An 11,320-nucleotide genomic window follows, 5' to 3' on the forward strand; every position below is an offset into this window, starting at 1 on the left:
TTTATTAAAATTATGGCTGTTCTTCAGCCACTCCTCTGGAGTTGACAGATTATTCTCAGAGAGAAAAGAATCCCATTGGGGAGAAGTAGCAGGTATTTGTAAATTTTGTTCTCTTCAGATATTTATTTCACTAATTTCCACTACTTGGGAAGTGACTTTGCCTTGGGACAATTTTTTATAGAAAACATAGTTTTAGTTTCTTGTGGGGCTTGCTTGGTTTTGCATTTTTCCTTAGTTATTGACACCATACCCACAGCCTCTTCAATGATAGGCGAGTGCTGCACCCCTGATGCATATCCATAGCCTTAGTATCTCTCTCAGTGTCAGACTTTATACCCTCCTTTTTACACCATCAATAAGGATTTTCTCACTGGCTTTTCACAGCAGAAACTTTGGTGAGCATACCGTGCTCTTAAATGAATAATCAAATGAATTGTTATTATTTTTTATTTCTCACTTATTTTTCTTTTATTTGTTCATATTTTTAAGAAATGAGACTAGGGTTCTGTAGTTGAGGCTGGTCCTGAGTTCATTATATAGATGGGGCTGGCCTTGAACTTCTGATTCTCCTCATTGTACCTCCCAGACACTGAAATTAAAGATGTAATACTCCATACCTGACTTTAAGTTTGAAGATATATTCTATTATTTGTAGAGAAATGGCAGGAGGACACTGTTCCCAGCTTGCCAGCTTGCAGGCAACCTAGGGTCTTTGTCATTCTAAGCAAACTGAGACAAAGGAAGCAGACTTTCTCAAGCAGAGAATCCTGGTGCTCTGCCAAGTAAGCTGCAAACCTGAGGAAGAGACCTTCTTGTTGCTTTTCCCATGAGAAAGTAACTTTGTTTATAGTTTAATAGACATCTTGATGGGAAGCATGGTGGTGAGCAGAAGTAGAGAGAGCAGACTGGGTAAACAACATTCTTTACCTCTCAAAGCTTCCCTCCTGGGACATGCTTCTTCCACCAAGGCCATTCCTCTTAATCCCTTCCAAACAGCACCACCAGCTAAGTTTCTAAACTTAGCTAAGTTTCTAAACTTAGGTCTGTGAGGACATTCTCATGCATATGACTACATGTTGTTACATTTAATGACTGCCACATACACATTAGCAGAATGTTCAAATCATTTGCTGTTAAAAGTACGTGTATAGATTCAGAGTTTCTTTGAACCAGTCATTATGCAATAGGAATTTCTTTGGCTCTTAAGGGATGAAGACTAGCACATAAACCTCTTAAGTAGAATTTATGAGATACATCTGGCAATTCTGGGCTTCATATGGAACACACCATGGAACACCCTGGTACCCGCCTAGAGCAAATTTAAGAGCAAAGTCCACAGAATTAGTAATTTATTCTCAGGGCCTTTTACATATGCCCCTAAAACATTTAAATTGTCTTTCTCACTCCTAGGACTTAGGTGACAATGTCCATGTGTCTTTAGCCATTTTTCATGTATATAATATGTTGTTAACACAAATGTCAGAAAGAGAAACCAAATCAAAAGGCATTTCAAAAACTAGGAGTCATGTGTGTGGGTAAAATATGTTTTAAGATTAAAGATTCTTATAAATCTTACCAAAGCTAGTTTGACTTTGATAGTGAAGGCTTCATATAATAGTCTTTGTTATATTCTTAGAGAATTACAGAACGCAATGTAAATGTTGCATTAATTTATGAAAGTTAATGCAGTGGTGGCCTAACTTGTACCTAGAAAAATTTAATTGTGCCTCTTTTGATCCAACAATGACTTAACTAGCTGACTAGTTAGTCCCTAAGCTGGAAGCTTGAGACATGCCAGGATCTGGTAATCTTGGTGTTGTATAGTAGAGTTAAGTGTTGCATTAAGAATGCCAGTGTTTTCTGTCCTCTGACCTTGTCTTCCCTTCTCTGCCCTCATGGCTCTGCTCTTGTCTGCCTGCTTCTACCCAGTCTCCAGACCCTCACCCCTCCCTAATCCTTCTTACCCCTTTTCCCTTGCATGTAATCATTTCTCAAGAGCACATCTTGGCGTGGGTCTGCAGTAAGTAATACTCCCTTAATGTATTTTGTTTCAACCTCATGTATTAAATTTGTTATCACACTAACAAGTCCTTTATGTAGATCTTTTAATGAACTTCTTGGGGGTGCATTTTGTTTAGCAGATGTGTTATACTATGTGTGTTTTCTTGAGTGGCTTGTATGACACAGTTTAAGAGTCATTTTAGGTCAGATGACAAAGGGAATATTTTAGTAGATTGTTTAACTAATTAATGGTAACAAGTAAGTGACAGTTGGATTTATTGATGTTTTATGCAAAGTGGATGTTAAGTGTTATTCAGGAGGGCATAGATTCACCATTGACCCCGATTACAAGTAGAAAGTTGGAAAGTGTTTAAATATGAGACTAAAAGTGTAGGAAGGATGTTCTCTGGACAGACTGGACTGATAAAGCAACCTGAAAATAACACATTTTGATAAGGCTTACTTGGGATTATACTTTTGCCTTTCATTAATTGGACATTTGAGTTTTCAAATTTCCCATTTCCCTTGATAAAATATCAATGAAGAGTACGTTATGGTATAAAACTGACTTTTTTTTCTCTCTCCATACAGAATCTCTGCCTACCATGAGGCAGTCTTGTTGGAGGACGAAATCTGAAAATCATGGATGGGAAAAAGGCTGTGTTTTAATGAATAAAGATATTTACATATCCAGATAATTTTTGTTCATTTTAGATTACAATATGATTTCAGGTAGAATATATTTTCACTGTTCAAAAATTCTAACCTTTAAAGTTAAATTTACTCTCAAAAATTTTGTTCAGAGGAAGTAGATATTCTTCCACAGAACAATTCAATATATTTTTGTTTAGCTCAGCATTGCTCGTAATTCTGAGAATTAGGAAAAACATATAAGTATCTAGTACATAGTGTTATTAGTTAATCTTCTGTACATAGCAAAACATATTCTTTTTATGTTTCTAATTTTTGAAAAATACAAAGAACAGATAAAATTTACTAATCAGTAAAAGTAAGTTGTTTGCAGTTTGGACAAAGTATACCACTAGTTGTCACCTATAGCTTCACTTTAAAGGCAAATTAATCTTTACTATATTAATCCTGCCAATCCATGAGTTTGGAAGATCTTTCCATCTTCTGAGATCTTCTTCAATTTCTTTCTTCAGAGGCTTGAAGTTCTTATCATACAGGTCTTTCTCTTGCTTGGTTAGAGTCACACCAAGGTATTTTGTATTATTTGGGACTATTATGAAGGGTGTCATTTCCCTAATTTCTATCTCTGCTTGTTTCTCTTTTGTGTAGAGAAAGGCTACTGATTTGTTTGAGTTAATTTTATACCCAGCCACTTTGCTAAAGGTGTTTATCAGGTTTAGTAGTTCTCTGGTGCAACTTTTGGGATCACTCAAGTATACAATCATATTGTCTGCAAATCGTGATATTTTGACTTCTTCCTTTCCAATCTGTATCCCTTTGATCTCCTTTTGTAGTCTGATTGCTCTGTCTAGAACTTCAAGAACTATATTGAATAAGTAGGGAGAGAGTGGGCAGCCTTGTCTAGTCCCTGATTTTAGTGGGATTGCTTCATGTTTCTCTCCATTTAGTTAAATACTAACTACTGGTTTGCTGTATATGGCTTTTACTATCTTTAGGTATGGGCCTTGAATTCCTGTTCTTTCCAGGAACTTTATCATGAAGGGGTGTTGTATTTTGTCAAATGTTTTCTCAGCCTCTAATGAAATGATCATGTGGTTTTTATCTTTCAGTTTGTTTATATAGTGGATTACGTTGATGCTTTTTCTTGTGTAAAATCATCCCTGCATCGCTGGAATGAAGCCTACTTGATCATGATGGATGATTGTTTTGATATGCTCCTGGATTCGGTTTGCAAGAATTTTATTGAGTATTTTGTGTTGATATTCATAAGGGAAATTGGTCTAAAGTTCTCTTTCTTTGTTGGGTCTTTGTATGGTATAGGTATAAGAGTAATTGTGGCTTCATAGAAGGAATTCGATAGTCCTCCACCTGTTTCAATTTCATGGAATAGTTTGGATAGTATTGGTATGAGGTCTTCTATGAAGGTCTGATAGAATTCTACACTGAACCAATCTGGACCTGGGCTCTTTTTGATTGGGAGACTTTTAATGACTGCTTCAGATTCAATGCAATCCCCATCAAATTCCAAGCCAATTCTTCATGGAGTTAGAACAACTTTCAAATTCATGCGGAATAACAAAAAAGCCCAGGGGAGCTAAAACTATCCTCAACAGTAAAAAGACTTCCGGCTAAATCACTATCCCTGAACTCAAGCAGTATCACAGAGCAATAGTGATAAAAACTGTATGGTATTGGTATAGAGACAGACAGATAGACCAGTGGAATAGAATTGAAGAGCCAGAAGTGAACCCATACACCTATGGTCACTTAGTTTTTGACAAAGGATCCAAGGAAAAAAGATAACATTTTCAGAAAATGGTGCTGGTTCAAATGGAGGTAAGCATGTAGAACAATGAAGATCTATCCATTCTTATCACCCTGTACAAAGTTTAAGTCCAAGTGGATCAAGGACCTCCACATCAAACCAGATACACCCAAACTTATAGAAGTGGGGAAAAACCTCGAACACATAGGCACTGGAGAAAATTTCCTGAACAAAACACCAATAGCTTATGCTCTAAGATCAATAATTGACAAATGGGATCTCATAAATCTGCAAAGCTTCTGTAAGGCAAAGGACACATTTGTAAGGACAAAATGACAACCAACAGATTAGGAAAACAACTTTACTAAACCTACGACCAACAGAGGGCTTGTATCCAAAATATACAAAGAACTCATGAAATTAGACTGCAGGGAGACAAGAAACCGTATTAAAAAATAGGGTTCAGAGCTAAACAAAGAATTCACAGCTGAGGAATGCTGAATGGCTGAGAAACACCTAAAGAAATGTTCAACATCCTTAGTCATAAGGGAAATGAGATCAAAACAACCCTGAGATTACATCTCACACCAGTGACTGGCTAAGATCAAAAACTCAGGTGACAGCAGATGCTGGTGAGGATGTGGAGAAAGAGGAACACTCCTCCATTATTGGTCGGGTTACAGACTGGTACAACCATTCTGGAAATCAGTCTGGAGATTCCTCAGAAAATTGGACATTGAACTACCTTAGGACCCAGCTATACCTCTCTTGGGCAGATACCCAAAAGATACCCTAACACATAACAAAGATACTTGCTCCACTCTGTTTAAAGCAGCCTCATTTATAATAGCCAGAAGCTGGAAAGAACCCAGATGCCCTTCAACAGAGGAATGGATACAAAAAACGTGGTACGTCTACACAATGGAATACTACTCAGCTATCAAAAACAATGACTTTAAGAAATTCAGGGGCAAATGGATGGAACTCGAAAATATCATCCTGAGTGAGGTAAGCCAATCACAGAAAAAAACACATGGTATGTACTCATTGATAAGTGGATATTAACCCAAATGTTTGAATTACTCTATATGCACAGAACACATGAAACCCAAGAAGGATGACCAAAATACGAATGCTTCACTCCTTCTGAAAAGGGGAACAAGATACCCCTTGGAAGGGAATAAGGGAGGCAAAGTTTAGAATAGAAACTGAAGAAACACCCATTCAGAGCCTGCCCCACATGTGGCCCTTACATATACAGCCACCAAACTAGATAAGGTGGATGAAGCAAAGAAGTGCAGGCTGACAGGAACTGGATGGAGATCTCTGCTGAAAGACATACCCAGAATACAGCAAATACATAGGTGAATGCCAGCAGCAAACTGAACTGAGAATGGGACCCCCATTGCAGGAATCTTAGAAAAGACTTAAAAAGCTTGAAGGGGCTTGAGATCCCATATGAACAACAATGCCAACCAACCAGAGCTTCCAGGGACTAAGCCTGTACCCAAAGAGTATACATGGACTGACCCTGTGCTCCAACTGCATAGGTAGCCTTGAATAGTCTTGTAAGAGCACCAGTGGAAGGGGAAGCCCTTGGTCCTGCCAAGGCTGAATCCCCAGTGAATGTGATTGTTGGGGGGAGGGTCGTAATGGGGGGAGGATGGGGAGGGGAGCACCCATATAAAAGGTGAGGGGAAGTGGTTAGGGGGATTTTGTCCTGGAAACCAGGAAAGGGAATAACAATTGAAATGTAAGTACGAAATACCCAAGTTAATAAAGATGGAGAAAAAAAAGCAAACTAATCAAAATAGTGTTAAAAAAATGAAATTTTATTTGTAAGTGTGCTGCGATTTTAAAGTTATTTTTGTGGCAGGGAGTTGTACCTACTGCTTATTGGAATGTCTTTTCTTGGTTGTAGAATGAGCACCTGGCTGCCTTGTTCTACAAGCTGGAGGAACCGTTTGTTCTGTTAAGCAGGAGGATGGAACACTGCAATGTTTAGAGGAAGTGCTATCTATATTAATGGTTAGAGATGTTGAGTGCTTTTTACTGGTTTTGTGCCCAATTTTATCATGAACGTTTTAAGATTAAGAAAATTTTGTTTTAATCTTCAATTACTTATAGTCTGACTTATTTGCTTTTCTGTTACTATAATGAAATAACATGACCAAGTCAGTTTATGGAAGAGTTTATTTTGGTTGTGCCAGTTTTAAGACCTGAACTATCATATTTTGGAACACCAGGGGGAATATTAGAAGTAATACTATTATAACGTAGTGTTATCCTAATAGTTGGGTTATAATAATCCTTATTAACAATCTCTGGTTATTCTAAGTCAGTAATTTTCCTTATGAGATAATATTTACTTTCACCTCCATAAATATAATAGTCATGTGTCAAAACTAGTAACAGCTAATGATGAAAGAAAAATTCCCTGTGTATATAGACTTTGGTTTTTTTGTGAACTTCTTTTTGAAATATGTCGAATTATAACAGCAGTATTGTTGGTATCAGGAATTCCCTTGAGCAGCGACACCATTTGGTAACTGTTGACATGGAAACAGCCCTACATTCCCAGTATTCCTTTGGTCCAAATCCCAACTCCACGTGGGAGTAGTTATGTCATATTCCAAATGAAAGGCAGACTTCTTCTGCCCTCATGCTCTCTCTTCTCTTCATTCTTTTCTCTTCTTTCTCTTGCCCTTTTCCCTTTCTTGTTCTCCCATTAAATCTCACCAAGTGGAACTGTGTTAGTTCTGTGTGCTTTATTTGGATGGGTGTGGTGGGTATTTTATTACAACGAGATTTTAATAACAACAAGTATGATAATTTAAGAGCTTGGAAATCAGACTGACTGGAAATAAATTCCAATTTGGGTACTCACCAGATGTTGAACTTATATTACAAAAATAAAAGTTGTGGGTGATAGTAATTTTTCCCTGTAGTGTTGTGAGAATTAATCTAACTCCTGTAAACCTCTTGTGTTTTATTACTTATCAGGAACATTGGGTAGTAGTAGCCATTTTAATTGTTTCATGAAATAAAGTTTGTAGAGTTGTGGAGAATGGAGTTTATCAAAGCTAAACTACACATAACTACACATAACTAAATTGTATAATCAGATTTATCTTATAAAATTATAATCTTAAAGGAAGAAGGTTAAAATGTAGAATAGGAAATAATGCCATGCTATTGTTAGAAGTGATTTAACATTCTATCAGAAAACTGAAGAAATGGAAATTCATCTATTAAGGTGGGATACAGTCCATAATAACATAACATATATTATGTTAACATTATTCTTAAATGTGATTTTTTAAAATGGACTAAATATGTTTTTAATGAGAAGAATTAGTTTGGGTTTGAATGCTATTTTTTTCCGTTTAGGCAATATGTCAGTATTGAGGGCACCCAGACATCAGAGCTCTGGAAGGCATGTTGATACTGTTTTTTTCTTTGTCTCCTGGGTGTGAGAAGTATAACAGATCTTAAAGAGCTGTATTCTTGTTTGTTTAAAAAAAACTGATACATAAGAGAGTGTGTGTTGTTTGTGTGTATGTGTGTGTATGTGTGTGTGTGTCTGTGTGTGTGTGTCTGTGTGTGTATCTGAAATGATAGCAATATATTCTTTGGAAAGTATTTTGTTCTTTCTCAATTAAATTTATTCATTTGTTCAAATTGGCTACCCTTTATTATCACAGGTATAGGGAAATTAGAATCCTACTGCTTTAGTGTACGTTGAAATATACAGAGAAGAGTATCTTATATTGAGGACTCCCTTATGTCACATAGATAAGAGTTTCTGGATATTTTCTATATCTTTTTATTGCTCATTAAGGGGAATTTTCTGCTATACTGTGTCTTCAGACTTTTTCTGTTCAAATAACTCTCCTCCCTTAATGTAGGTAAACATACTAACTTCTGTGTTTTGGATAATTCTGTATCATTGAGTTGAGTCAACTGGGCAGTCTGATTGCAAATGAAATTTCAGGTTTATGTGTGTACTACTTACTAGTATTAGAAGCATTTTTTAGCATTTTTCTTTAGTTCTTTCTGGACAAGATAGCTACATTTGCAGTTTCGTTTGAAAGTCAGTTTTTCTCTTATGTGAAAATACTAGGAAATTCTAGATTCCCAACAAGGATTTATTTTTGTTCTAGGTAGTTTTGACTCAGCTCTGAAAGGGATTTTTTTTTAATGTAAAGGAATGGATTTTAGGCTAGGGACACTTACCTTCTGGTCTATTGTTCTTTTGTCTGGCTTATGTAGTGAGGCAGGAGAGCTTTATGTGTTCTGTGTTTCTTTGTTCTGAGCCCCCTGCTCTCTAACCTATTTATACCTACTTATACCAGAATTACAAAAGTCTGATTGTAGTTTTATGTCTCATTTTCTTCTCCTACAATCTGAACCTGATATCTGAGTTGCCTGTTTTTCCTTGTAAAAAATCAAAGGCCACAGAAAACTGACTCTGCTGCTGTTAGATTGAGTCAGTTCATCAGAGCCATGTTTGGTGCAGCAAGCTTTTAATCCTAGCAGGTGAATCTCTATGAGTTCCCGGCCAGCCTGGTCTACATAGAACACCTTTTCATCCTGATGCTAACCACCAGCTGGAGTGGCATTATTACCAGAATAAAGTATAAGGAAAAGCAGGTGCACATAAGTTCTTTAAAGCAATAGTCCTCCCATGGATGGCCTCTGAATGTTGGTGTTGGTGTTTGTGCATTAGAAGTAAAAGTAGAAGTGGAATAATTAGCTCTTTGAAGGCTTTAAGAATGCTAGTGACTGTAGAGAGAGTATCTTGTGTATTTGTATGGATATATCACCTTTCAGTTAAAAAAAATTATGGCCTATAGGAAAGGGTAGAATAGAAGGTGGGACAACCAGGAGGCAGAAAGAATTCTGGGATAGAGCCAGGTCGGAGATATTTGCCCTGGAAAATGTGACCAGACAGACTCGTGGTTCCTGAGCACAGGTAATGAGCCACATGGCGGAATGTAGATTTGAGTAAGTGGGTTAGAATTTGTCAGAGAAGAGTCTAGCTCTATGGCCAAGGTATTTGTTAATATATTTTGAGTCTCTGTCTTATTCCTGGGATCATGGGGCTGGGAGGAAGAACCAGGTCCAAACTTCCACAAGTGACAACATGAATTGAACCAAAATCTAAATCTGAGCAATGACCAGTGTATAGTTTTGATTTTTGGAACAGAATGATGACCTTCACCTGGAACTCAATCCCAACATAGGTTGGGAGTGAAAGCATGATTTATTTCATATTAACTAGATGAGCTATTAGCGATGTGGCTTATATCACCGTGCAGACACTGAATATTTATGTTCTTCAATATTTTTTAGAATTTAAAAGCAGACAGCATGGTACCTAATCTCGGCTTTCAGGAGATGACACCAAGAGAACAGAACTTTCAAGAGAAGGCTACAGAGCAGGGAACCCCGACTCAAGGAAGGGCACAATGACTATTGTAACCAGAGTCGAAATGCCTCATTTGAGTGAGCTGGTTTCTTAGAAGAAATATTTCCATAACTGTCTTGGAAAATTAGTCTCCTTGCAATCACAAGATCTTCATTTGTTTTACTACCCTGCATTACAGTTCCACAGAAATTGGCAAGTGTTTCCCATTGTTTCCTTGTAGAATAAATTGTAAAACCACAAATATTAAAAAAAAAATCATTGTTTTAGGAACACATTAATGAGAAGAAAGACATATATAGCACAGTAGAAAGGATTTAGATTTTGGTTTTATCCCAGTTGCTTCTGTGCCCTATTTTGCCAGATTTAAAAAAAACAATGGTTGTTCTTCCTGTAATCGGCCAGAGGTGACCTGTGAAGATGGTTCGCTACTCCCTAGACCCAGAAAACCCCACGAAATCATGCAAGTCAAGAGGCTCAAACCTTCGTGTTCACTTTAAGAACACCCAGGAAACTGCCCAGGCCATCAAGGGTATGCATATCCGCAAAGCCACCAAGTATCTGAAGGATGTCACTTTAAAGAAGCAGTGTGTGCCATTCCGGCGGTATAATGGTGGAGTTGGTAGGTGCGCCTAGGCCAAACAGTGGGGCTGGACACAGGGACGGTGGCCAAAAAAGAGTGCTGATTTTTTGCTGCACATGCTTAAAAATGCAGAGAGTAATGCTGAACTTAAGGGTTTGGATGTAGATTCTCTGGTCATTGAACACATCCAGGTGAACAAGGCTCCTAAGATGCGCAGACGAACCTACAGAGCTCACGGCTGGGTTAACCCATACATGAGCTCCATCTGCCACATCAAGATGATCCTCACTGAGAAGGAACAGATTGTTCCAAAGCCAGAAGAGGAGGTTGCACAGAAGAAAAAGGTATCCCAGAAGAAACTGAAGAAACAAAAGCTCGACTATAGCCTTCTGCTACCATGGCAGGAGTACACCAAGTCCTGAGGAACTGAAGAACGCCTGAGGCCAGCAAGTGGTAAAGGAGGAGTCAAAACCAGATCTGAGGGTGGCATGACTTTCCTGAAAATTGACAATACATATTGAAAACAAGAAAGGCTGTATGTTTGAATGTAGCAGACCTGTGCTGAATCATAGGCTAACAAAGGCCACCACAGGAAAATACATATTGAAAACCAGAAGAGACTGCTCCCTGCACACACATCTCGGACGCCAGAGGAAAAAGCCAAAGACCATCTGGAACCCTGGTGCACTGAAGCTCCCGGAAGGGGCGGCACAGGTCTTCCTGGTTGCTGCCGCTGCAGAGAGCCCCTGGGCAGCACCCCACGAGCGAACCTGAGCCTCGGGACCACAGGTAAGACCAAATTTTCTGCTGCAAGAAAGCTGCCTGGTGAGCTTGGGACACACGGAAGCAGAATTTCTCTAGGACCGGGCACGTTCTGTGTTTACCGGAAGTC

The 11,320-nt window shown here is 38.1% G+C and overlaps 1 pseudogene; it reads left to right on the forward strand.

Moving 5' to 3' along the window:
* Window positions 1–10,239: 10,239 nt before the first annotated feature.
* Window positions 10,240–10,850, forward strand: Rpl17-ps4 (ribosomal protein L17, pseudogene 4; annotated as a pseudogene).
* Window positions 10,851–11,320: the final 470 nt, after the last annotated feature.

Source organism: Rattus norvegicus, chromosome 4 (genome assembly GCF_036323735.1).
Source record: "Rattus norvegicus strain BN/NHsdMcwi chromosome 4, GRCr8, whole genome shotgun sequence".
NCBI classification, from domain to species: domain Eukaryota; kingdom Metazoa; phylum Chordata; class Mammalia; order Rodentia; family Muridae; genus Rattus; species Rattus norvegicus.